This window comes from Pangasianodon hypophthalmus, chromosome 10 (assembly GCF_027358585.1).
Source record: "Pangasianodon hypophthalmus isolate fPanHyp1 chromosome 10, fPanHyp1.pri, whole genome shotgun sequence".
Lineage (NCBI taxonomy): Eukaryota > Metazoa > Chordata > Actinopteri > Siluriformes > Pangasiidae > Pangasianodon > Pangasianodon hypophthalmus.
Genome location: NC_069719.1, coordinates 7,515,728 through 7,543,084, shown reverse-complemented (window position 1 = coordinate 7,543,084; position 27,357 = coordinate 7,515,728). Strand labels below are relative to the sequence as shown.

General features: G+C 37.9%; 1 protein-coding gene across 3 annotated transcripts in view; it reads left to right on the top strand.

Moving 5' to 3' along the window:
- Nucleotides 1–6,637: 6,637 nt before the first annotated feature.
- LOC113544987 (leucine-rich repeat and fibronectin type-III domain-containing protein 2) overlaps nucleotides 6,638–27,357 on the top strand; it is a 110,334-nt gene continuing 89,614 nt past the window's right edge. For all 3 annotated transcript variants that reach the window (XM_026944081.3, XM_026944080.3, XM_026944082.3), the window contains exon 1: nucleotides 6,638–7,065. The gene's annotated coding sequence lies outside the window, so the exon portion shown is untranslated. The remainder of the gene's footprint in view (nucleotides 7,066–27,357) is intronic.

Sequence of the window (27,357 nt, the reverse complement as noted above, 5' to 3'; positions counted from 1 at the left end):
TCATCTATTTTCATCTATTATTTTCATCTAAATCAATTTGTGGTGTACTAAATAGATTTTTCTCAATTATGTTGCTTCCCAATGCTTACTTTTACCCCATGTAATAAACAAGCTATTTTTAGTGTCATTGTTAATTACACAGTAACATTATTGGCTGATTGTACTTGGCAGTGGGGAAAAAACAAAATCCTTGGTATTCTCAGTCACTCTGGACTCTTCTGTCTAATAGTTTCCAATCACACAGGGGAGGAATTAAGGTACGTTCACACATACGGTGACCGGAGTTCATTCATTTTCAATGAAAGCTGGCAACTTCCGATGACCTGAGCAACAGCGACTGTTGGTTGCAATGCGATGCAACAAAGTTGAGAAAAGTTTAACTTTATGCACATTTGGAGAAACTTGGTGCAGCAACTAACAATGGAACTGAAGACAGTAGACCACATGTGATCCATGGCTTTAAACATGCTAAGGCCATAAGCTAAGCTAAGCTAATTGATGCTTGCGCTTTTGCCGCAGATAGGTTGCCACAGTGGCAAAGAGCACACATTGTTTCTCCTTCATCTATGCATCTCCTTCATCTCACATATATATTATGCATATATACACTGGTGAACTTTATATACTGTAGCATTGCGAGCCACGCACTCTCTTGCTGTCCAAAAAACTGGTGGTGCTGAACCGGCACTGTCCGTTCAGCAGTCATGTGAGGAGCTCTGTGTGCCTTTTGTGTGCAGGCTACTGGCTGGCCATCACAGTCACGGGGGCCCCAAGCAGGCAGAAGGGGAGGACCCAGCACTGCCAGTGGCTGCTGGATGTCGAGAATGCGGTCTATGGCTTGACTTCCGGGCTCAGGGCTACCTGCCAGTACCCTCTCGTGAGGTCCAGTGTGGAGATGAACCTGGCCCTCCCCAGCCGCTCCACCAGGTTGTCGATCCTAGGAAGGGGGTAGCTGTATTACTCAGATACCTGGTTGAGCTGCTGGAAGTCATTGTGCAGCCGGATGCTTCAATTGGGCATGGGCACCACAACTATGGGGCTGGACCAGGGGCTGGTGGACTCCTCAATGATGCTGGTGGTGCTGAACCGGGGCTGTCCGTTCAGCACCATGACGGCAGCCATGTGAGGAGTCCTGTGTGCCTTTTGTGCACAGGCTGCTGGCCCGCCATCACAATACAAATGCTCTCCCTCCAGAATGTTTAATTTTGGCAAGAAAGAAAACTAGTTTGTTGCCTATGTTAGTTGCCACACCCACTGACAAATGTTACTATGGCAACCAGTATTAGGAATGCCTACTGACAACTTCATAGTACAGTGACTGGAGACTTGCAGTGATAAAATCGCTATATGTGTGACTGTAGCTTTAGAAAGAAAACAAACAGCATTATATGATTACAACCCGTGTTTGTCGATAGCTATGGCTATCTGTGGCTTTGTCATTATCTGATCTGTGGCTCTGTCATTAAGAATAAACAGTGACTATGATTAATAATGATTCATTCTTTATGGGATTATTTGTTTGAATTAGAATTGAAAAATGCTTAAGGCCTGGTCTTCGGATTCACTAAAGGAAATCAATTAAGTCTCATACTGTCGTGGAATTTCCACCTGACAAGTCTCATTAATGTTCTGTAATGTTTCAGTGTTCCTGTTTTGTCCTACCTGCCATTTTGTCCCAAATGTGAAAATGTCTTTTTGGTGTTCTCACTACAATTATTCAGCCATTAAAATATTAATAAATTTTTTCAAAAAAAAAAAAAAATGAATTAAGTAAGTAATTAAAGAAGGTTCCAGATATTATGGTGTGAGTGTAGTGTTTTACCCATAAATGACAACAATACAAAATAAAGCAGGTTTGCTATGTTTAGTGTTCCTGTGCCCTAAATGTGATGATTTACAGTATGTAGATCTGATACAAACCCTAAATTAGCTAAATACACTACAGTACACAGCCAAATTGTACCAGGTTATATTTGTTAAACCTTACTGTCTAGAATTTAGCCTAATTTTGGTCTCCATCTGCCTGATTGGAGATTGTAACAGTGGATGTGCCTAGGTTTATGGTATCAACATCTGTTTTACCTCCTGCTGTTTGTATTGAGGTCAATTTCTGTATTAGTCCAAATGGAAAAGAAACAAATAAAACCCAATTAATCCAGCCTGCCATATGTTGCACATACTTATAGCACAGCAGTGTTAGATTCTCAAATCTGATTGGTCAGAATGTTGATTAATATTGCCAATGTGCTTTTACTGAAACATCAGGCACTGATGTTTCTTGTACATGTATGCACAGATACAGTACACTGAGGGTCTCAACAAAAGAAAGTGTCATAATTTTTCAGCATAAATAGCACATCTCCCATATAGACAGCTTAAAAAGCATTTTTACAACATACTGCACTCTGAATTGAACTGCCAGTATTTTCATTTTACCCTTGAAGTACTGGCTGACTTCACTGTTCATTCATTCATAAAACATTTGTTCTGGTTTGACCTCACTTGTCATGAAAGCCTGGTAAAATATGTGGATCAATCACATTGGTGCATGCTTAGATGCCCCTAAATAGTCTGAGTGGAAACAGTGTGGTCTCGACTACAGGTGCTGTCAACTGTTTGCTGTGTTTCTAGATCTTTCTTTGGTGTGTCGCCTACGTGAATGCAGTGATCAATGCCATGGAGGGTGAAATAAAGGGGAGCCGAGGCACCTCACTCTGTCTCCCGCTGTCTGAATCGATTACACTCTGAGGGTAGACTGAACAAAGCCTTTCTGTGAACCCTATCAGAGAAACAGCAGAAAGGCAAACACACATTCCCACCCAGTTAATGAAAAAAAAAAAAGACAAAGGAAGTATTTAACAAGGATTGATTTGTTATAAGGATAACATTCAATTGTGCAATATATTAGTGGCTGTCTGCATGGTTAGAGTACTGGTGCTGAGACCACCTCAGAGTTGGTTAGTTTGGTGAGGTCAATTGTACAAGGTTCATAATGTGAAGTGAAACAAACTAGTCTGCATTTACATTTAAAATCCCTGAACACTGGGCCTCATTTATCAAGCTGGATTTGAATGAATTTTTAGTAAATTGTTCACAGGAGAATATAAAGAAGAAAAGTTGTAAACAGGGGCTCAAGTGGTGCAACAGAGAAGCATTCTCCCTATAATTGGGAGATTGCAAGAATCCCGACAATGCCACAGTTATCCAAGGCTGGGAGTCCAAGAAAGCAAAATTGGCTGTGTTGTCAGGGTGGGAGGGGCATACTCTCTCTCTCTCTCTCTCTCTCTCTCTCTCTCTCTCTCTCTCTCTCTTGCTCTCCCTCCCCTTGTCATTCACAGCAACACAAGCCAATTGTGGGCAAATGTAAGCTCATGTATGTAGAAGAGGGTGAGTAACACTCTCCGAGTGTTATTTCTATGCATGAACTAACACTCCCTGACATACAAAACCAACCTGATATCATGAGGCAGCTGTATGAATTCAAGCTAAAAAGGCCAGTGTGGGTCAATTTTGTTTGATTTCATGTAAGAAAACCCAATCCCTAATCTTAATGTTACCCTTCTGTCTTGCAAATATCATGTTATCCATAGACAATTTCCCCCAGAGCACCAGAGGGCATGCTCAACTCACACTTTCTGAAATTCTTCCTTTGTTGTCTGCCCCACTTCCTTCCTTGGTTGTGCACACCTGTTTTGTGTTCCCCTATTTAATTACCCTGTTTAAGTTCTGTGTTTTCCCTCCTTAATTGCCAAGCATTATGCTGTCTTTACTGTTAGGTTGTAGTTGCACTGTGTGTAGCTTTTGTTTCATGTTGAGTTTTCTTTGCCTTGCCTTGCCTGAGTCTAGTCCTTGTTTTTGTTGTTCTAGTTTTCTGGGTTTTTTCCAGTCTTTTTGTTTATTAGTTGTTTACCTATTAAAGAGACTGCAGTTGTATTCGAATCCCTGGATTTTGTGACAGCACACTTTTACAAAATTGCAAGTGCAAGACCATTTTGAGATTAATTGTACATAAGCACTGCAGTTAACTCCTTAAACCCCAACAACTAATGGGGGGTCCAGACATTTCTCATTCCCATATGTACATAGTGTGACCTTAGTATTATATAATTCTATCTTCCATTCATGCCTTAGCCAGATAGAACCTGATTTTATGACGATCATGATACATTTCCTATTACTTGCACTGCTGATACTGAATGATTTATGGTATTGTGCTTTAACATTCATTCCTCTCCTTTATCTTGGTCACTGCACCCGAGAAGACTAGGCACAAGGCAGGATACACTCTGAATGGTCTGCTAGTCCCTTACAGGGAACCACACACATACAAACACATGTACAACTGCTTTATCTTTGGTAGTTGCACTCAAGAACAATAGATTCAAGGCAGGATACACATTGGATGGGATTGCAAGGCATCCCCAATCACACACACACACACACATGATATAGTGATCTGTTTTAGGAGAGGTGAGGAAACCAGAGAACTTGGAGGAAGAACACAGAAAAAATACAGGCTCAAACCCTGGAGACGGGAGGCACCAACACTGCTGTAGTGTCATGTATGAATAACTCAATCCTACTCTCCCAGAAAAAAGGTATACTAGACTATACCTTTCCTTTTGTACCTGTATCACCTGGAAATGTGGATATGGTGTACCTTTAAAATGATTTAAGGTACAAAATTGGATCATAATTATATTTGAGAGTAAAGCTTTAAAAGGTAATGTACTTTACCTTTCTCTGTATAGAAAAATCCAAGGTACAAAAGGATTACAGTAAGGTTGGAATTTCACCTGCTGAGGCCTGTGATGTCACCTGCAACATGAAACATCTTGCCTATTACTAGGTAAGTTACAATAATTTCAATATTGCACAATATTTTGCAATACTCCAGATATTGCCCAAAAATGTACCAATTATTTGTCATGGAGGCTTACTTTAAATTGCATATCCATTCATGGCTTCGCAGTTTAACATTGAAAAAACGTTTCTTTTTTTTGTTAATTGGTCTGGATTATAAACAAGCACTCTTTGGAGGGTTTGTATTTATTCAATATTGGGAATAAAGTCAGTTGTACTATAAATTGTAGGATTTTTTTTTCTTTTGCATTTATATTAGTTTAGCTTTTTTACACAGGGTATCTCAAATGTCCAGGAGAAAATAGCACAGGAGAAAAAAACAAAACAAATAGTTGTATTTATAGATTTCTCAGTATTTTCTCTTTGACTTACTGTATACTGAGTACAGTCATTTGGATTCATTCCTCCTTGCTAAGATATATCATGGTCTGTAAAAATATAATAATATACAGTACATCAACCCTATGATGTTGCAGTGAGCCGTAGGTAATCACAGCCGTTCTGATATTCAGTATAACCGCACAACTGCGAGTGTGATATTGTTTTTATACAACAGTTCTATAAACAAGAAATTAATATCAAGTAAGTGACATTTCGGACACAATATGGCCAAATGTTCTGTTTATTGTTACAACATTTCGGACACAATATGGCCAAATGTTCTGTTTATTGCTACAACATTTCGGACACAATATGGCCAAATGTTCTGTTTATTTTTGCTCCTCTAGTGGAAATAGATTCCGAAGAAGCCACACTCATGTAATAGTAAGTCGGCTAGCTGCTAGCTAGCTCACACTGATTTGTACATTCCTGTTAGCAGTGCTTCTAAATGAGCTTTCATATTTTAAGTCAAAAGTTATATTCCTGAAAAGTATCATTTGCCAGGTCCACTGTTGATGTCTATAACACTACTGTAGTAACTGTTTCAAACTAGGAAGTGGAAATTTATGTTTAGAACACTGACAAGTGGAGTGATACACACGGTGAAACGTGGAAATATAGGCACCCATGGAACGCCGCTAGACCAATCAAATTAGTGGACCAGGACTAACTGTTAGATAAAAATCAAATATGAGATTATACAGCCTGTTTTTAGATGCATTTACACATTTTAAGCTTTACATTTTCTTATTTTATTGGCAGTTTGTCTTCTTTGCTTCAAATATTTCTTCTTTCTAGAAATACATGCTTAAAATTAAGGGGGGAAAAAAATCAGCCAATAGAACAAGACTGTTTCAAGCTTGAAATTAGTTTTAAAAAAAGTCCAGAAATAGGCTTAACAATCAAATATTTGGTTTATTGCAATCATGTAATAGGAAAAAAAATCTATATAACTTGACTATATTCAGGTATCGACTATATTCAGCATTCGAGTATCCCATGAATACAGCCATGCATCCAAGCCAGATTACACCTACACACCTACAGATCTACAGGCATTAACACACCTACACTCATGCATATCTACAGCCCTATACACATACACACACACCTACATTAGCACACCTACACATCTACACATACGGTCTCATGATTGCAAAGGAGCAAGAATTCTCACGAGCGTTTCCCATGAGATTAGGGGGCGGGGTTCGCACCCTGAGCATTTTTTTTTTTAATACAGCTCCATAATTCGACAGTTTTTCCCCTCCTTTCTGGTCGACACACCTGCCTCACATGCCTGGTCTACCTCGCCTGTGCCATCTAGAGATTGCTTGAAGTCCTGCTTGCAGCGCGCGTGACACGCTCCTCCGTGCCGCGCGCTGCGCATCAAACTCGTCGCTCAGCCTTGAACCTTAGTTCTCAAACGGGACTTCCATCCTCAACGCGGATTCCTTGTGAGATCTGTGGCTCCGTGGCTCATATGACCATGCATTTGGAATTAAACCTGGAATATCTGGCTGAACTTGTGAATGCACCAGGATATTTTGCAGCTTAAATCTGACAGTGAGGTCGATTTTCAGTCCTGAGACTAAGCAGCTGAGTGCATTGCATTGTGCGGTAAAGGAGAGAGAGAGAGAGACAGAGAAAAAGAGAGAGAGAGAGAGAGAGAGAGAGAGAGAGCAGGAGAAGGACGTAGTTTTTTTTCGCATTGTCGGTTTCGGGGGAATGAAATGGATGATGGTGCAGAAAGACAGAGTTTTAAAGCGCATCCGTGCGAATGAAGCTTAATGAAGCAGAATGGACACATTTCCACTCATCAAGGTAAGAACCATGCATCATAACAAAGCATTAGAGAAACATCCCGACTGCTCAGATCATTTAGAGATAGCCATGTGGAAGGCATCTGGGATTCTGGGTTAACGCCAGATCTCTAAGCAGATCTGTAGCCTGCGTTTGTAACAAAAAAAGTTGTCAATGCACTGTTAAATGAGAGAGGCAGACATGTGTACTGTACTTAAGGATTATCATAGATGCATTGCACTTTGGAGATTTAAGTCTCCATCCCGAGTGGAGCTCAGGCACCATGTCATTAGTGTATTATTATTATTATTATTATTATTTAATTTTTTATTTATTTATTTTTTAAGTGCGTTAAAAAGCCTATCTCAACATGCCAAGCTAATTCATTTACATTAGAAGGATGTATTGCAGTATACACTAATGTCATACACAGGCTGAGCATCTTGTAACAAATGAGCATAATGTAGGCTAAACCTCATGCATACAGAGGCAGATGGCTCGTTAAACTTATATGACTGGTGTAGATCTGCAGTTTGTAGAAAGAGCAGTGGTGACATGATGTGAGTAATGTGAGTTCTTTAAAAAAAAAAAAAAAAAAACTATAGGTGTGTATATATATATATATATATTTGTATAATGCTTCACCATCTCAGTGGAATATTCACTGGCAAAAGAGTATGTGCATCTGTTACATGCTGCACCATTTTATTTTAGGGAGTGGTGTGTGTGTGTGTGTGTGTATGTGTGTGTGAGAGAGAGTGAGTGAGTGAGAGAGAGAGAGAGAGAGACTTTTAAAGGGTGCTTTGTTTTCCACTATGTATACTTATGTTTTATTAAAAAAAAAAAAAAGCTAGGAGTACCTAGCTTGTGTTGAATTTACACAATAAATATCTCAGATATATGAATATCTCAGAGGAAAGCAATGTAAATCCAAAACAAACATGTTTTGTATTTTTTCTGCTGCCTGGAAAAGCAGGATGTATGAAGGTCTATAAAAAGGCATTATGTTTCAGCACCATGTACAGCGTTAACACGTTGCATGCTCTTCCTCCCCGAAGAATTCATTACTATTTTTCTGGTCTATGAGCTCCTGGGATAAATATTTCTTACCACTGTTGATAGGTAACAACCTGGCATACTTGTCATACCATATTATTATTATGAGAGTTTTTTTTTTTTTTTTCAACAATACTATTTATTAATCATTCTGCATTATGTAACCCTACGGTTAGTCCCTCTGGAGGACTCCTTAAAGGTTCTATGTAGAGACCTACAACGGAGGGTTTCTCTTTTTCCCCTACCTCAGAATGTTTCAGTACAAACACTTGTAGAAGCTAATAGTTCTGTCTATCTAAACACTTACACAGGACCCTTTTAATTCTAAGGCCAAGAGTTCACATTAGATACAGTATATACACACTTGGAAGAAAAGAGTACTTTTCCTTGTCACTTGAAGGGCACATCTTTCATACCTGTAATGTATTTTACTTGGACAGGTGCATAAAGTGTACTTTTAAGATATTACTCTAAAGTACATCCTGAAGTGAACCTTAAATCAGTTTTAATGTTACCATATAAAAGATACACTATATTGCTGAAAGTTTGTGGACACCTGACCATCACACCCATGTGCTTGTTGAACATCCCATTCCAGATTTAGTCCCCCCTTTGCTGTTATAATAACCTCCACTCTTCTGGGAAGGCTTTCCACTACATTTCTGAGCGTGGCTGTGGGGAATTGTCCATTCAGCCACAAGAGAATGAGAGAATTCGGGCACTAATGTTGGGCAATAACGCCTGTCACGCAGTCAGTGTTCCAATTCATCCCAAGAGTGATCAACGTGGTTGAGGTTGGGGCTCTGTGTAGGCCACGCAACTTCTCCCACATCTGTCATGCTCCCACATCTGTCCCACAGTGTAGTCATGCTGGAACAGGTTTGGGCTATGCCCTTTAGTTCCAGTGAAGGGAAATCTTAAAGCCATTCCAGGCAAGTCTATGCTTCTGACATTATGGCAACAGTTTGGGGAAGGCCCACATATGGACGTGAAGGTCAGATGTTCACCTATTTTTGGACATATAGTATACATACTACAGTTATGAGTGTAGACGCAACAAGGAATGGTACAATTTACTACTTTTACTTCTGAAAGTGTAGAAGCTATTTTTTACATTCCTTGAAGAAAAAGCGCAATGAGGGTTATTCATAGGTGCTTTGGATAGTAGCTTTCTAAAGAAGTTCTACTCATGACCTTTTCTAATAAAGAAAATCTCTGAGTGTTTTTGACTTTTCACTGAACTCTGAATTGAAGCTGTATTAACTTAGCCATGTCGAAAATCTTTGCGCTCCTACAACGAAAAGGCCTTCAAGGACCTTGATATCACTTCAAGGACCCTTGGTATCACAGCTTATTGTTAACATACTCATCTTAAAGCATGATACTGAGTAAATAGAATGAATCAATCAGTAAGTACTGCAACACTAATAGGAATGGCATTTAGTATTGACAGATTTAATGGTTTGTCCTGGGAGTTTAATGCTGTCAAATCAAGAAGCAGTGGTTTGAATGTAGATATAGTTCTTATCTCAATACTAATGAAATGTTTTACTTCATTTTCTTTTATGAATAACCTTCTGTTTTAGATGGTTATATAAGTCTAGAAAGAACTGCCAATCTAAATACAAAGTGAAACAATATGTTACCTCTGGCCAACATTATTGGGACCTCTGAGCGTGCACACTGACAAACACACACCTGAAGAACTGATGGCCTAATTTGTGTATGTGGCATCGCTGCCATGGCCTGTAGGACATGTTGCTTAATGAACTTAGAACTGAAGCTTTTTTACCCACTGGACCCAATTTACAGAGAATGCTAGTGAGAATTGTGGTCTTTCCAAACAAAATGTCAAAAAATGTCTGGAGTAAAAATTTCACCACAAATATCAGTTTTCATATCATCTTGCTACTGATAAAAATTAGACGTCTAATAGCGTAGAGTGAATTAGTTCTATAGTGAAGCCCAAGATCCAAGTTAAAAATTTTTTACATTTACAATTAAATTTAAACCATTGGTAGATGCCCTGATCCAGCGCCACTTAAGAATATTATGACAAAGCAATAAAAGCTAACATCTCACCATTCAGTTATGTATTTATGTACCTGGACCTTGTCAAATTTTCACTGAATACGACTGCTCTATGGTACAGTGTTTCAACTGTCAGAATCTGGAACAAAGTCCTGCATCTTTGAGCAGTGAGTAAAGATAATTTCTTTTAAATTCATATTTAACAGTCTGACATTTTGCCATTACATGTACAGAGCACATCGGGGGATCCCACAATGGGGGGTCTGCACATTCCTCTACATCGCTTTTCTCTCCTAATAGGAACTCCACTCAAGTGTTGAAAGCTAATGAACGTTCAATAAATCTTTCCTTGTCATCATGCCAAGGTCAGACAGAATGGAAGATATGATCAGTATGAACTAGAGATGTAGTGTGACAGCTGAAGCAATGCTCATGTTGGGGGGAAAATGGCACCATGTTTTGTGCTCTTTATGTGCATCTTTGCATCTATTATAATTAATAATTTTCTTGGAGTATTACTACGTTCTCTGTAGGATTCATCTCTATTCATTGCACAACCACAATGGAAAATACTGAAAACTGAAATTATGTAATATTGCTCAATCACGCCAAGATAAATTACAAAAGGAATCCCTGCTCCTCTTTCATGGTCAGAGATTTGCTGAGCAATTAATTTATGTCATGTAAAGCCCATGCAGATTTTGACAGGCTTTTGTTAATGGACTAAAACTTAAAAAAAAAAAAAAAAAAAAAATTGTGAAATTTGCAGTGACAATTATGGTGGTAGTACTGTGATCATTTCCTGTAATCATTTCCTCTTATGCTAGAATTCACGATCAGATGAAATTGGGCCTCAGATATCAAACTGGATATGAATAGATTTATTCATAAGTAGTTTACACAAGAAATTTGGTATTCATGAAAATCCAGTTTCTTTGAAAAAGCATTACTAAGATCCCTTCAGTCTGAGTAAATTTGCATGTAAGAAAACTTACTAATTTGAGGTTCGATTGAATGGTTTCAAATCATATACTTGGTGTTGAGTTACTACAGTTTTATATACAGATTTATTTTCCTTGAGTTTAAATAGCTCATGTACTAGCACTGGCTGAGCTGTATCATTGGAAGATTAAATTTCGTGCACTCCATCCTGAGGAAGTGCTGTTTTGCCTTTTAGTTTAAGTTTTAGTCATTTTGTCAATTTGTAGAAGTGTAAATCGGCTGTGCCGTGAACATTGCTGATTGCCATTTATCAACATACGAAGAAAAACAAAAGTTGTTGCTCAGACCTTTGTGTATCTGGAGGGAATTTTTAATTTGAAAACATTTACATAAAACTTTGTGTAAGGTGACGTCCACTGAGCGAGGCTCCTCCAGCACTTGTGCTCTGTCTTCTTGTCTGAGGTCAGATATGATGATTTACTGATGATGAGATTGTTGAGGATGAGCATTGGCATTCCTGACAATGGCAGAAAGTAACTGGAGCAATGACACCTCAGGGACAGTGAATGCAGCACAGATGGACTGTGCCTGGCAGCCACACACTGAATTAGATGCCCCTTTTGGGATGAAGGAAAATGGTTCTCAATCTCACTGTGAAATATGAGAATCTGACCATTAGCATGTAATTTCGGCACAGCGACCCAGACAGATGAACCACATTACACTTGTACTTAAGAATGAGGTGCAGTCTCATTTTTTAAACATTCTTCCTGAAGATACCACTGCATTCACTGAAGAGGAGAAGCAGACTATGGCTTTAGGCTCTCATTTTACGGCACTGTCAATCATCCAGTGGTATGAGAGACGATGACTTTCATGTTCAGCATGAGATGCTTGAATAATACATGCATTATATAAGTGTGCTCTTTTAAGTAGAAGGCTTGAACGTGTTCTGGTCAATATATGCAAACAATATTCATGTATTCAATTTCTTAATGCATTTTGCTTTGTTTGTTTTGTGAACGCTAGTGTCAATCCCAAGTGAGTATATTCCGAATCCAGTGCCCTACATTACAGCCTGTGTTGTTACAGAAGTTGTTTAAATCATGGAGTCAATTAAAAGAGTCAGTTCTAAATTTGATTTGTTATAAAATTAATACTGTATCCTTCATAACATCCTCTAGATATTATGTTGATTATTCAGTGTATCATCCTTTGGACTTGAAAGTGATAGACTAGGCCTTTAATTAATGTTTGACACAATTTTTTTAATGAGCTGCGCATTTTGCGGGCAAAAAGATGTATAATATGATGTTCATGTTAAACATCTTTTTGACTATGACCGTTCACTGTAATGATCAAAAGCTCCTTATCTAATCTTGTCCAAAAGAGGATGGGTTTCCCTTTGAATCTAGTACCTCTTCCTTTTTCCGTCTCAGAAAATTTTCCTAGCCGCCCTCGCCTCTGACTTGTTAGGGATGTAGATCTATCTTTGGATTTCTGTAAAGCTGTGTCAGTGTGACAATATATCTATTACTAAAAACTCTATATAAATAAAATTGTATTAAATTCTGTTCTGTTAATACAACCCCTTAAACTCCTCTTACATTCCTAACTCTTATAACTGCATATCTTTCCTATAAGTGTTACAGTAGTTGCTGAATAATTCAAAATAGTTACTGAATAATATTCTGCAGAATGAATAAGCTGGGAGTTTAGTAAGGCTTAGAAACAGCGAAGGTTTCCCATATTGGCTTACAATCTTTCCACAGTGAAAGCCTGAGACATTGAGCCTGGCTATTCAGACCACACAGGCTTATTTGTAATCGATTTAAACCCTTTCCCCTCAGTGAGAACAGTGTGGGCTGCCTTTCTAGATATGCTTTATTAGTTAATTACATCCAGCTGGCAGAGGCTCCTTATGGAGTCACGCTGGCATTGGGGTAGGCGAGTTTTCACACTGAAAAGCTCTCAGTTTCGTGATATATGGAGTAAAGTGGTAACAGAATGAGATATTTGCTTACCACAGCTGTTTCTCTGTATTCACGTGAGATTAGTCAGGCTTGAAAAATTAAAAAAATATTCTGCATCTTTCATCAGTGACACATGGTTACCTGCATGGTTAATGGCTATACAGCATGTATTCATTTATTCATGGTGATGGTCACAGTGGATCTGGAGCCGATTATGGTAACGCTACTCTAAAAGTACGAGGTGTGGATACACCTTGGAAGGCAGTCCAGTCCGTTGCAGGGCACAATGCACACACATTCACACCTAGGGGACATTTAGAGTTGCTAATTCAGCTAGAGAGACAGTGATGTGCCAGTGATGACATTTACAGTCTCACAGTGCCTTGCCTTGATAAAGCACTCATTTAGAGTCTCATTAAAAAAATTTAGGTATTTGATGAACTGCTTGTCTATTATTTTTCTTATATTTCATTGTGAATAATAGGTAAACTGTAATACAATGAAAAAAAATACAAAAAATACAAAAAAAAAAAAATATGTGTCCAAAAAAAAAAAAAAAAACCCCCAAAACCTTGACTGACAGTGTATATATGAGAGACAACATGACTGAACTGTTCTTTTACAACATGACTAGAACTAAAAAAAAAAGTACAAACAGCAGCAGTGCATACAGGATAGTTAAGACATCAGCACCTTTGTAGACATCTTGCTTATTAGAACACTGTGTTCAGGAGCAGCAGGCCCTTAGGAAAGTGTTAAAAACCAGTCTTGCTTCATGGAGGCAGAATGAAGGGCTACTTGTACAGTGGAGAGGCGATAACATTCAGGATTGGCTGGGGATGTGGGCTCTGTGAGGAAGCTGTAATTTAGAAGGGATCTCAGCCTTATCAGCTGGCGTCCTGGTGTTGGGGGGAAAAAAAACGCTTAGAAAAAAGAGAAAGAACCCCAGGGATGAGTCATTTTGCAAAGGAAACTCGACTGGTCTCCAGGAGAAATCTCTTGTTAATCACAGGGTAACACCAAGTACTGCTGGAAGATGCTGAATAGAGAGTGTGGAAGGTCAGAACAGTATGTATATATGTGTATGTGTGTTGGAGCAATAAGACATCAATGCATTCAAAAGAACATGAAGTCACTGATGACCTGATATATGCCATCGGGTATTAGCTGTACTGAAACACACACACACACACACACATCTATATCTATATATACATACATACATTGGCATTATGCAATTATTATACCAATCACGTGGCACAATGCAAGTTAATGTTTTTACATCCAAAGACCAATCGTCAACTGTTCAGTTTTGGGGAACCTGCTCCATGTAGCCTCAGATTCCTGTTCTTGGCTGACTAGAGTGGAATCCCATGTGTCTTCTGCTGTTGTAGCCCATCTGCCTCAAGGTTCAAAATGTTGTGCATTCTGAGAAGCATTTCTGCTCACCACAGTCGTATAGAGTGTTCATCTGAGTTATCGTCACCTTATTATCAGCTCAAACCAGGCCATTCTCCTTTAGCCCTGCATTAACAAGGCATTTCCACCCACAGAACTGACATTCACTGGATGTTTTATGCTTTTGCACCATTCTTTGTAAACCATAGAGACTGCTGTACATGAAAATCCCAAGAGATCATCGGTTAATAATTTGCATATTCATCAATCATTTGCATATTCATGATTATTTGCATATCAAAACGTTACATGAAGAAAGAAGTTTTTTTTTTAAGATACTCAGAATACAATAGCGTTTTTAACTTGAGTAGAAAATAATAGATTAGAACCAATTTCTTGTAGAAAGAAGTCATTTTTTGGTCATGATGCAGCAAACCAACTATTTACATATTTACAAAGCAGAATCAAATCAACTATTTACGTATGTACTTATGTTTACTATAATTTCTATCAGGAACAAAGACAAAACAATCATTGGTAGTGAGTCGTCAGTATATAGACACGAAGGAAATGGTTACAGAAGGAATAACTCACTTTTATTTCCTTGTTAATATCGCCAGGAAGAGGGTTTTAAAAGAAGAACATAGAATTTCACAGGTGGGGAAAAACAGTAGTGATCAGTGATTGATTACTGGGAACAATATTGATGTGATCAGTGATTGGTTGATGATTTAGTGGGAACACTGATGATCACTGAGTTTTGTGTTAATGACCAACATTAATATATTTCCTTTTGTCTACTTTGGTCCTTCATAGGCTAGGATTGCTGATGAAGTGATTAATACAAATTATATCCGTTTTTACTTTAGCATCTGCAAATTATTGGTGGTTCTGCAGTAGGGAAATGTGTTGCCCAGCTTCATTCACTTTACAGATCCCTTCAAAACATTCAAGAATGCTTGAAGTCAGATTTTCCTAGGGCACTTCAACATTGATCATCAATATTGCAACACTCTCAGCATGTCTATGTGCATATGCTATCTTTTCCTGTTCGTATTGTGCTCTTTCATGCTGAGATGATTGATCTCCGACGTTCCTCATGTTTAGACACAAAAAGACACTCCATAATATTGCTAATTTTGGTGATTTTCACAGCTCATAGCAGTTGTATTTGTGACCATGACAAAACATATTGGCAGAAAATATTTGGCTGTGTTGTCTCTCTTGTGTGTTTATTTTCACTTTGTATGAATAAATTCTCATTACACGTGGAAAGAGAGTTCACAAATTCTAATCCTATTTCATCTATGTAGTTAACGGTGTATAGGTTTTGTCATTAAATGTGGTTGAAGGAGTTTTACTTCCCGGGTTTTGTGTACAGAATTGAGGAAACAACATATGCCTAGACAACTATGAAAGCGAAACAAACAGGGTTAAGGAGTTTAGAAACCATGGCTGCATGTGCACCAGCTTTGCAACATGTTCTGTATTAAGAGAAATAAATCCATAGCCTTTGCAGTTTTGCACTACTATGGTAGAAACAGGATTTAAAAATCCACACTGTTTTCTGTGGTTTGTCATTTATAGCCTACTGGTAAAACTCCCACTACTTCCTGGCCTCTAAAATTATACATTTACAAGGTTTTCTGTCTTCTCTCACTAGTGTGGGATTGATGAGCGTGTTTGAGTCAGATAGACAAGCACAAAGCAGAGTTTTGACAGCGTGGGAATAATCCCTGGATGAGCTGATGTCACAGTTCTCAGCTCACTAACCCAACTCCCATCCAACTCCCAATGTTTTTGTAAAATATGCTATTAACAGAACATTACATTTGTTTGAAGTCAAATTATCAAAATAAGCAATAATAAAGTTTAAAATCACAGTTTTTCATGGAAAAAGTTTTTTTTTTCATGAATTTTGGTGGAGTTGCTCTTTAATTTAATGCCAGTCTATAATATAGACATTTGCTCAGCTTGGACTAGAAAGTAATGACAAGGAACAGAATGCAATCACAGAGATTCAGGAGCATTTGTTAGCATGTAGCCTGTCCGAGCCAGCTTATATGACTATGGCACAGAGCCTGGAAGGATATTTCTCCTGAGATAGAGTAGGGAAGAGTGCTAATACACAGTTTGAAAAGATGAATCACTGTGGGGATCGAAAAATATTGCGTTTTATTCTTTTCTGCTGATTTATTTTCATATATAGGATGCCTGATGCCTTATTATACCTGGCAAAAGCCTGTATAAATGCCTATGAGTAGTTATTACTAGATTAGTAGTTATTATTAGTATTAGTAGTTATTATACACTTTAGAAAGCATGAACCTGTGACTTTATAACGTCAGTCTACATAATGCATTATAATATTGTTCATAAGGGCATTACACTATAGCAGAGCTCTTGTATAGTATCTGCTCCATAAGTTACAAAGAAATGCCTGCTATTGTGAATTGCACTATTTTTATATTAATCAAACTAAAATGTTTGATTAATATAAAAATATTACACTGTATTTGTCACTGTAAGATATCATAGATGTTACGTAGAATGTCATAAAATGTATTTCTACTGCACAGTGATTTTCTAATTAAGCCTCTTAGATAATGCTAAGATTTGTGTTGCTTTAGAAATTAACTATCAGAGCTGTAGATGGCTTTTTAAACATCACTTTGATAGACAGTAGGATAGTTTTTGTGCGTCTTAAGACTGACTGGCATTAGAAAGTGTAGAGTCCTCGACATTTATCTCTCTTAATGTATTCAGTAGCAGTAGTAATAAACATAAATCTGTCTAATTGCCTGTCAACGAATAAGAGGAAATTAATTTTGCAGTGTTTTTTTTGTGTGAAAATTAAAGGATCAGTGTTCAAAATACACAAACACGCTTTAAATTGGTTTTATATTACCGTGGATATGAAAAGTCTCCACACCCCTGTTGTGATGTTGTTGTCATGTAAAAAAAAAAAAAAGAAACCAACATAAATCATGTCAGAACATTTTCCACCCTCAATGTGAAATTACAATATATAAAAACTAAGTGAAAAACAATAAGAACCATTTTAGGGAAAGATAGGAAAATAAAAAAAACTTACAATAACATGGTTGCATAAGTGTGCACACCCCTAAACTAATACATTGTTGAAGCACCTTTTGATTATATTACACCACTCAATCTTTTTGGGTAAAAGTTTTGACTTCTTGACTTGGCAATATATTCCCAATCTTTCTTGCAAATACATTCTAGATCCATCAAATTGTAAGGGCATCTCCTGTGCACAGCTCGCGTCAGGTCACCCCACAGATTTTTAGTTGGATTCAGGTCTGGGTTCTGGCTAGGCCATTCAGAAACATTGATCTTCTTTTGGTTAAGCCATTCCTTTGTTGATTTGGATGTATGTTTTGGGTCACTGTTGTGCTAAAAGGGGAAATTCCTTTTCATCTTCAGCTTACTAGCAGACACTTGAAGGTTTTGCACTAAAATCAACTGGTATTTGTAGCTATTCATGATTCCCTCCACCTTGATAAACGCCCCAGTTCTGGCTGAAGAAAAGCAGTCCTAAAGCATGATGCTGCCACCACCATGCTGCACTGTGGTGTTCTTTTGGTGATGTGCTTTTTTTGCACCAAACATACCTTTTGGAATTCTAGAATTATTATTCCCTTTGGAATTGGTCTGATCAGACCATAACACATTTTGCCAAATAGTTTGGGGTGATTTAGTTGTACTTGGATGTTTTTTAGTGAGAAAGGGCTTCCGTCTAGCCACCCTACCCCATAGCCCAGACATGTGAAGAATACGAGAGAATGTTGCCACATGCAGAGAGTAATCAGTACTTGTCAGATATTCCTGCAGCTCCTTTAATGTTGTCGTTGGTCTCTTGGCAGCCTCCCTGTTAAGTTGTTGTCTTGTCCTTTTATAAACCTTGGAGGGACGTCCTGTTCTTGGTGATGTCACTGTGGGGTTCCATTTTCTCTATTTGTTGATGATGGCCTTCACAGTGTTCCAGGGTACATCTAATGTTTTGGAAATACTTTTATACCCCTCTCTTGATCGATTCCTTTCAACAGTGGGACCCTGTACAGGCTTTGTAAGCTCTTTAACCATGACTTCAAAAGTCAGATGAAACCAAGATGTGAAGAAAATCCTACAGAAACAGCTGATCTTTATTTGGGTTTAATCAGAATAATTTAATTGATGACAGCTGTATGATAATTACTTTTGAACATGAGATTGAATATGATTGCTTCATTCGGAACACAGCCACATCCCCAATTATAAAAGGGTGTGCACACTTATGCACGCAGGTTGTTGTAAGTTTTTTTTTTTAAATTTTTCCTGTTTTTCCCTAAATTTTTCTGATTGTTTTTCACTTAATTTTTACATGTTGTAATTTCACATTGAGGGTGGAAAAAGGTCTGACATGATTTATCTTGGTTTCATTTTTTTTTAATATAAAAAAAACCCTGCCATTTTAACAGGGGTGTGTAGACTTTTTATATCCACTGTATTTATTCTCTAATGCAGTGGCTCTCTTTTTTATAGTCAGGGATCCCTTTACTTGTTAAATATAATAAATAATACTTGTTGAAAAAAATAAATAAACTGTCAGTACAGATTTATTTTACAAAAACAGAAAAAAAATCTATTAAAATATTATAAATGCATATTATAATATTTTGGGAGTATTTATTTATTTATATCTATAGAACAGTTTTTTAAATTAAAATGGTTATAAATATTTTTGACAATGCTATGCGTCACGGACCGATGAGGGGCTCTGGCCTCTTGCGCTTTTATTGGTTATATAGCAATGCTACTCTGTGAGTTAAAGACCTGCCTCCACACGAACTTCAGCAAAATCACATTACAGAGGTGTGATATGAGCCATGACATCAGCACTCACTCTGTCTCTCTAACATAAACGCTTATCCTGCCTGATACTAGTATATTATAAGAATTATAGACTTGTACTCATACAGACATATACAGTGAAAAACACAAGCGGCCCTCAATATTCTCCAGCCTTCTTGCATGTCTCATTTCAAAACTGCGTTTTTTTTCCACCTGTATACTCCACAGTCCTGTGTGAGTTCTGTTGAAATGACAGCCATGTGACAGCAGCACAAGCTCTGAAACGTCAGTCCAACACCAACAACTGCTGACGTCTGACGTTCACTGTGGCTCCATGCATGACTCATTGATGCTATTGGAAAAAGTCAGGGCTTTCAGCTGAGGAAAAAATGCAAACATGGACAACATTATATATAGGTTTTTAACCAACTTACCATTTTAGAAGAGTGTCCTTGACAAATAATTACTGTTCTGTGTCAACTATAACAGTATTTTGAGTTTGAGCTTGTTGCAGATATGAACCACAAAGACGTCTCACATCTTTGCATTCAATTTACAGCCTCTTTGGATTTTTCTGGCATGTTTGAGATTACTACTTGTTGTGGTAGCATCTTTGTTTCCGCTTCTCCTGCAAGTGAAAACTATAATGAGAGAGATGTGTGACCTGCTTTGATCAGCCATGACATTCAGAAAAGATTTCACACGGAAGCTCTTGTGTCTTCACAACTGGCGCTATCAATTATGAAATGGCTACGCCATTGATTTCAAAGAGATGGTATAATGAAAAAAAAAATGAACCTCTCCATTTTCTCGAGAGTGGTTCTTGTGCTGCACCACAACAGCAAAATCAATTGGACACAGACGTGCCCTTCCTCGCTTTAGTCACTGACATCTGATCCTCAGTGAGTCAGTGATCCTCTTATGCCTATGAAGTGGTTTAGCTTGTAGGGACAACAATGTTGAAACTTAGTTACAAGTTAATGGCGATATGTTTATCCTTCTTTATACCCTTGCACTGTTGAATTCTCGAGTCTGATTGGTCAGAAGGTGTTGATTTATTTTCTGTAGCAGCTCAGTCAATAGTTCCGGCTGCAAGGTGTATATTAATGTGCTTGTTCTAATACATTATTGTTTCTATAGTAACAACTTTGTAACAGTCAAAGGTAAAGTTGCACATTTTCCAACACTGGAAAGATTTCAAAACAGATGGCTTAGTGGCTTATCGTTAAGCTGCGTTTTTTTAAGCTTCAAGAGAGAGAAAAAAGATTGGTGAGGGAACAACTGCTTATAGATGTTGTTTCATAAGTTATACTGATGTTCCACAACATTAAATGTAACTATACATGGATAAAATGTATGACATCATTCTTTAATTAATAAGATACTATAGCTAATTACTAGCAATTTATTGTGGTATAAGAAGAATAAAACACTTCACAACACGCTTTTATAGGAAAATATTCAACTTCAGGGTGGTGACATTAACTCGGCTTTGTGTCCGGCCACACCACACCACCCCACTGCTGATTCGTTTCCTGTAACTGTTGTGTATTATTCCTTTAATTCTGAAAGAAAGGAGCTGTAGCTAAAGATACAGTGTATTTCTGCCCTTCACATGTCAGTGTCCATGTGTTATTCTTTTAGCACATATTTTTTCTGATGTTTATGAAATGCGTAGGTACTGTCAGTGTCTTAAACATTCAGCAAGGGGATTGTGCATGTGGGTAGAGAGCAAGAGAACTGCCAGAAGACATCCCGCACATATGGTGACTACCGTGCAGCTTCATGACAACTCAGAAACAGCCGCTCGTTCTAGAACCATGTAGTTTTATGTAATATTCTAACGTGCCTGGTAAAAAAAAAAAAATAATAAAAAAATATAACACAACTGCTATGAGCAACTGGTGGTAGCATTATTACCTTGTGCTAAATTACCTTGTAGAAAAACTTGTGATAATTGGCTATTAGGTTATCTTCAAAGAAATATCAAAGAGGAATAAGTGAAGACAAAGTGAAAGCACACCACCTGTACACTATTTATTCACAGTTAAAGAAAAAAAAGACATCAGCTCATGTTCCTTACAGTGAGATATCACTGTTTCCATTGACTACAAGCATGGAATATTTGTTTTTTAGGTTACATGAGACCCCCCTGAGTCCCTAATGTTGCAGTTCTTACCAGGCGTGTCCAATTTTAAATATTATCACAGTTGGTGTTTTCCGAAGAGGCCCTTAACCTATAACCTTGTCTCTGCAAGAAAGGAGTTTGAGATCAAAAGATGAATATGAGATGATAGATCAGAATTCCAGCATTCATTTCCTGATATTTACAGCTAGATGTGTTAAACAACTTAGGACATGGCACCTTTGTTGGCAGACCATTCGATTGACTACTTAATATTTGGTTGCACATCCCTTGCTTGCAGTAACTGCATCAAGCTAGCGACCCACTGGCATCACTAAACCCGTTCCAGAAGCAGCCATGCAAGCCCAAGCCATGACATGACCTTCACCGTGCTTGACTGATGAGCTTGTATGTTTTGGATCATAAGCAGATCCTTTCTTTCTCCACACGTTGGCCTTTCCATCACTTTGGTAAAGGTTAGTCTTGGTTCCAGAACTTTGGTGGCTCATCTCTGTATTTCTTTGCGAATTCCAATCTGGCCTTCTGATTCTTACTGCTGATGAGTGGTTTGTATCTTATGGTACAGCTTCAGTATTTCTGCTCCCAAAATCAAACAATGGATTGTGATACCTTCACCCCTGCCCTGTGGAGGTTGTTGGTGATGTCACTGACTGTTGTTTTTGGGTTTTTCTTCACAGCTCTCACAGTGTTTCTTTCATCAACTGCTGTTGTTTTCCTTGGCTGACCTGTTTTGATATCTGGTTGTTAGCACACCTATGGTTTCTTTCTTTAAAAGGATATTCCAAATTGTTGTATTGGCTATGCCCAATGCTTATGCAATGGCTTTAATTGATTTTTCCTCTTTTCCCAGTTTCAAAATGGCTTGCTTTCCTCCCACAGACAGCTCTCTAGTCTTCATGTACGTTTATCCTTTTTAACAACAGATGCAGTCTTTACAGGGGAAACCCAGGGCTCAAACCAAGAGTAGACATTCAGAGCTATTAATTGTATAAACAATTAATCTAACAGGGCACTAGACTTTTTATTAGTCTATGTAGACATTGTTTGAATGCTCCAGCATTGTTTATGCGCATATGAATCCTGACAGCATGTGTAAATTAATCGTAAATTGATTGTCTGATGTGCAAATTACTCATAAGCAGCAATTAGAAGCGTTAAATGATGTAATTTATTTTTCATTCAAATGTTCATTTCTATAATAATACTATACTACATGAATCATTAAACTTTTAGAAGACTAGATCACCCTCTTTAACACAAGTTAAAAGAGAATAAATTAGGGACTAATTTATTATATATTATAATATATATGCAATACTCCTCTTCCTCATTTTCCTCCTCCTCCTATGTCTTTAGCTGCTTTTTAAAATTACGTAGAACCTTTAAAGAGTTTCGTTACAGGGACAAATTTTAAAAAACTCTTTAGATCCTTAAGTTACAGTGCTATCCTAACCAGATTTACAGTTCTTCACTATCACCCAGTCAGGCTACCTGCTTACACATTCTTAAAGGCAAAGCAGTTAGTGGACAGAGCTGTGGAATGGTTCAACAGACTGAACAATCAATAGGAGATGTGAAAAGGAGTGCATTTTAGACTGTGCTTGGATCCAGGTATGTGTCAACAGATCAGGATATTGCCCGGAGATAGCTACAATCTGGCAAGCTGCACCCCTGCTACCTGCAATGTTGATTTAACAGCGCTAAATAATACAGCAGCCTGCTGTGTTCTGGGACATGTGTCCCTAAAACAATAGTGCCATTGCACTGTAACTGCTTTGTACATCATTGCATTACACTTTAATGAGGCCTAAGGCTTTTAATCCTGCATTATTTGGGGGTTTAGCATATTTATATGGTTCCGTGTTGCTGGTAACACAGTTCTACTCACACCTCCCTAATGACACTAAGGATGTGATTGTCTGTATCTGTTTAGTGCTCCAAATATCTGTTCCTGTATTTGGATTTAAACTTGAGGTGAGCATTTTTTAAAGTATTAAATATGAGCCCTGCCACTATGCCCCCAGAAACACTGGAAGACACTCCTGCAGTTATTATTTTTGTTTGCACCTGTCTGTAATATCGTATAACAAATTTGGTTAGCTTCCAAAATATAAACAAACTAGTAGCCTGGTTTAAACCTCCTCAAGCCAAACCAGGCAGTTACTAAGGATTTTGTAAATGCATGGCTCACCATCACACGTTCACGTGGTCTTTCTTTGTCCCGCAAGTTTCATATCTGAAGCTCTGGCATGAAAGTAACCTTTCGAATCTTTATTTGTATTTGTTTTGAACACATCTGTTCATTCTGAATAATGTATTCATATTCAGTTACATCCTTTCTCTCCACATGCTCCAAAATAAAGGTAAATAAACTACTTTTCCTTGTCACTGGTGTGGTATCATAAAGATACATCTTTTGTTTCTTTAGTATGTATCTTTCACGTTGGAAATGAATATAGTTTACCTTTAAAAATAATTAAACATACATAATTGGACCTTTAGGACCACATTGTATACCCTATAGTATACCGTAACACTATGATTGGACGGAATGATATTTAGCCTGTACCTTTAAAACTTTGCTCTAAAAGCTAATTAACGCTTCACCACATTCACTTTCACAGTTAAAAAATTGAACTAATAGAATTATTTTTAAGAGCCTACCTTACCAAGACACATTAGTTGATTCAATTTGAGGAATTTGTAATTGCTACATTACAATGATAATATACCTCATTACATACCCAAGTAAAACATGCTGGAAATTTGTGTGAAGGTATTATATCTTAATGCTTTCAATTTTATCACAGTTACCATCATGGGACTCATTATTACACACATAAAGCCATTTTAATGATATCAATAAAACTATCCCACTTCTAAGAGTGAGTAGAGTTTAGATGGAAAATCTCTCCTGAATTGACTAATTTGTATTGGTCTCTGCTCTTTGAAAATATTTTCAAATCTGCAGTCAATTGGCAGCATTTAAAAGCTTCCCTATTGTGAACACATGCATAATTGAGTTTGAATAAATTATAGATTAATAAAGCCCCTGCGCACACTGTTCATGTTTGCGTGTAAAGCCGAGGATTCATCCTGCTCTGGTTGTAGGCTCAGGATGATTTGAGCATGACGACAAGAGTTCATCTTAAAAGAGTATTATTCTTATCCGCAGTTAATGGCAGCTTCATCTCTACATGCTTGCTTCTAGTCGCCTGAACTGCGGCTTCATCTCTGTATGTGCTCCAATCCAAATCAGGCTATTAAACAGTCTTTAAGAGCAATTATTTTCTGTCTGTTGAGCTGTTTGTTCACTCCTGCTGCCTGATGTGATACTGGTGCCAGATTCTGACACACTTCTATTGCCGTGACTCGTCCCAACCTCCACACCTGCCTGATTCATCTTGGAACATCTGCATTTGTGACTCAATTTCTGTTGCTGTGGATGGTCCTACATTTGCGGATTTGCACTTCCCAAAAACATCTTTGCTTCAGTACACCTGCTTACTGTAGACATGTGCCTAAAAACTGCTGCTGTAATCACAAATACTGTCCAATGCTCATCTCAGGATTCTCATTCTCAGTATGCTCATACTGAACATTCTTTCAACACTCTTAGTACTATTTGACTTTATAGTACACAGATGTAGAAGAGTAATGGTTTATTGGTTTCCTTTTGAGCCCGGTTCCTCTCAAGCGTTCTTCATGTCATGACAGAATTTTTTTTTACTTTGCCATTGTTTGCTTACTCATTAGAAATCTAAATCTTAATCCGAATGAGGTTTATTATTAAAAGTGCCATACAAATAAAATTGAATTGAATTCAATAATAGACTAATTTCATTTTGTTTATCTCTTCCTTTGCTACAGTTATGGAGGTGATAAGGTTCTAGGCCTAGCAGTCAACCTAATTGGCTATGACAGAGGGAGAAGGTGGCCATTTTCCAAATTGCTAACAATTACTTATTCATTTATTGATAACATGTCATACTCTTCATTTATAGTTATATTTAATGTCATGAAACATCTATGAGACAAGTTAGTTATCACTTGTGTTATAACCACTATAAACACCAATCTCTTGTTTTTTCTGTCTCTTGAAGTTAATAAGATGAAACCTGAAAGTACAAACACATTTGTCCTGAAGTCCTTCCCATGGCAGAAAACTTACAGAAGGCTTTCTCTTTACAGAAAGCCTTACCATACCAATGAGTAGATGTTTTCCTTTGTTAAAATAACAGCCATTTTAAATCCATTTATTATTGGCTTTGGATTATGTGGATCATCTTCCACGCAGGTTAATCAGCTGTTTCAGCTGGATTCAGCTTCTGTTGTAGAAGACTAATAAACACTTCCTGACCAATCAGATTTGAGTATTCAACAAGGCTGTGGTATAATGTGTTTTACACTTTGTGGTCCTACTGAAGTTTCAGATAAATTACAGTGTCTAAGTTGCAAGCAGGGCAATTCACATTGAAGCTGTAGATAAACATTTGTATTACTTGCCTGCCATGGCATTTATAAGCAGAGCAATGCAGCGGTAGCTGACACATGTAGTGTAAATGGAATAATTTCTACATGGCTGCTATTCTTCTTTTTAACAAATGGAGGTTCTTGTTTTTTTTTTTTCCCTCCGTATAATAAATGCAGCCTTGCTGTTTGTTTAAATTGTGGATTTAACTTGGCAATGTTGTGAGGAGAGCCCCAAGGCACTGTAGCGTGCATTTAGGTTAAACTTATTCTCAGCAGAGCTTAAGCGCATAATATGTAGGGAAAGTTCAAGTGATGTTTTCCTAGAGGAAAATGCAACAGAACAACAAACTCATTCATATTCAGATGCCGTAAATGCACAGGATACACATGGCTGGTTTAGAAGCGCAAGTGAATATCTATTTTTTTTATTTCTCCATCATCAACTTCAGTAAAAATGTGTGCATCTACCCTTTGCTTATTATTTAATTCTAACATTGATACTCAAATTCTGTATAAATGCAAGGCAATTTATTTGCGGGTCATAAAAACATAGTCCTGTTGTTACACCTCTTCATACTATAGGGCCAGATGGGAAATACCAGATTGCCACCGGCCTCAGCTGAAGTCACTGTGAGACGCATTGCCGGCAGCTACAACTGGTGAATAGAGATAATTTAATGAAACGTTATGAGAGCACTTTACACTCCTTAAAAAGATTGCCTCTGCTTCTATAGTTGCTGGGCTTAGCTCTATTTGGTGAAGCTCTAGAAAAGTGGGTGCATCATATTTGAAAAACAAGACATCCTTAGTAAATAGAGATATCTAATAAGAATGCCGGAGCATGGAAGAAGGCCTTGAGTGAGAGGAGGGGACAAGCTGAGGGATTTAAAGCATGGATTAGAGGTTCCCTGCCACCAGGATGCCACAGTCAGTGGCTTGCTAATGACCTGGTTAGCCTTGAATTTCCGCACCCGAGTCCTCTGTTGATGAGTGCAAGTGGAGCGGGCCAGCAGGTTGGCATGAAGCTTTGGAGAATGTGACTTGTTATTGAGTTGTCAGACATGGCAAAGTTGGCTAGAAACAGATCCTCGCTATGAAGACTATTAGAAGAGAGGTCTCACAGCAAGGCCATCAGTGGAGCAAAGCTCAAAATCAGATTAATTAGCACTAGGCACATGACTTGTGGCTCATAAGCAGGGATGGTAGAAACCTCTTGTACTGACCTGCAACTCTCTAACACTTTTTTGTCTCTCATACGTTAGAATAATTGGTAAAAAGGTTGTCCATCATCTTTACAAATACACTGAGTCGTTATTTACCTCTGGGTATTGGAATGGTTGCATGTGGGCAGTATCTTTGAAAGACTGGAGCGATTTACAGGTATCTGTGGGTGGATAGTTAGGAAGCAGGAGAGTTATATTGTTTAATCAAACTGATTAC